Here is a 2,060-nt window from a genome sequence, read left to right on the forward strand (position 1 = left end):
AATACCTATATATATAATATTAAGATTAGTATTAGACTTATAGCTCACTTAGAGAATTATGCTATAAATATGAATATAATATAATAATATGAATATACATAATATAATTTAAAACGCTAATATTCCTCTTTACCCTAATTCTAAGGATCTCTATTCATGATTTTTATCATATTCTTTCTATCTTTTGATATACACAATATTGTATCATATACTTACATATATACTCGATTATTATTATTGTTGATGTGATGTAATTTTTACAAGTTTTATATCATATCCAAATTATGGTAAATTTTATCCAACTTTTTTTAAAATAAAAGGTAAATTATCTCTTATGCTATGTCTAATGATTATTGGATAGAATGGTCATGATTAACTGTAACTATTAATTTAATTTAAGTTATAATAACTTAATCAATTAACCAAAATATAACTTTTTGTAATTTATAAAAATTATTAGAAAAAATGAGTTTCATTGAAACTTATTGAGCAGTCTGTGTAAAATAATTTTAGAAAATGGGAGAAAGACTGACACTTATTATATATTTATTGAGTAAACATCCAATTTGATTTTTGTCCGTTTTCACGAAGGACAAAGCGATTCCTGTCTAAAAAAAGAGACACTTCGACCCTTAACCTTTTTATTTTGGGACAATACGGTTCCTCTGTTAAAAAATTTATTAAATAATAATAAAATTAGTTTTCTGGGGTTTTATTTGTATTTTGTGGGGGTTTTAAACCTCCAAAAACTATTAATAACTTTGTTTTTCAAAAATTCCTTCATCAATGGTGGTTAAGTGAAGAAAAACCATTGATAAAAATGATGCCACAAAAAAAAAGTAATTATAGTACAATATCTTGTAAAGGAAAAAATAACATCGAATAAGAAATGAAATAAGAGAACTTTAATGTTGACAATATTGGTATTGATGATGATGATGATAGAGGAGATAATGATGATGATAAAGTATGGTTACACAATAAAAATAATAGAGGTAGGAGTGAAAATAATGAGGATGAAAAAGATAATAGTAGTAGTGGTAGTAATTGGTTATATTATTGAAAAGATTTGTGTGGGAGTTTAAAACCCCACAAAATACAAATAAAACCCCCACAAAACTAATTTTTATTATTATTTAATGATTTTTTAAACAAAGGGACCGTATTGTCCCAAAATAAAAAGGTTGAGGGTCAAAGTGTCCCTTTTTTTTTTGGACAGAGATTACTTTGTCCTTCGTGAAAATGGACAAAGACCGAATTGAGTCTTTACTCTATTTATTCTATGTTTCAATTCATATTTTTTTAATAAATGAAGAGTTTAGATATGATGTGAAACTGTAAATTAGATCCTTACAATAATAATAATAATAAAGTATATATTTAAGTATATTATATACATAGGTGTCTATATATATATATATATGTTCAAATATATCATAAATATTGAAATGAGATTATAGAGAATAATTGAACCCTTTTGTTATTGATTATTAATCACTTGCTACCTCTATTCTTCTCGGGAACCTTCACCACATATGTAGTACTATGTGCTTTCACAGTAGTATTTGTTTCCATTTGGGTCCCTGAGATAAAGGGAAAAACTCTTAAAAGAAATCCAAAGGTCTTTTAGATGAAAGTTTCTTCTTTTGTGGCAGCAATTTTGTATTATTATTATTGTTATTGTTGTATTATTATTTGATTTACGGATGAATTCCTCATTGTAATCCTGTATTGGCAAGTTCATTAAAATTTTGTGTGAATTGGCTATGTTCATATTATTCAACATGTGCTGATGCTCCTCTATGGAAAATGACAGTTAATACTCATTAGTTTAATTCATTTTTTTATATTTTGATTTCAATGAAAAATGGTAGCCAAATTAGTATTGTGCATGAATTGCAGATAGTTTCACGGGATCTTAAGTTTAAACCTCATTGCAACTTATGCAATAAAATAAAATAAAACAAATAAATTTATATATTATTTTAACATCAATATTTTTTTAATAATTAATGTGTTTTTTTTAATTAAAAAAATGTCAAAAATATTTAGTGTATAAA

Source organism: Arachis ipaensis, chromosome B06 (assembly GCF_000816755.2).
Source record: "Arachis ipaensis cultivar K30076 chromosome B06, Araip1.1, whole genome shotgun sequence".
NCBI classification, from domain to species: Eukaryota; Viridiplantae; Streptophyta; class Magnoliopsida; order Fabales; family Fabaceae; genus Arachis; species Arachis ipaensis.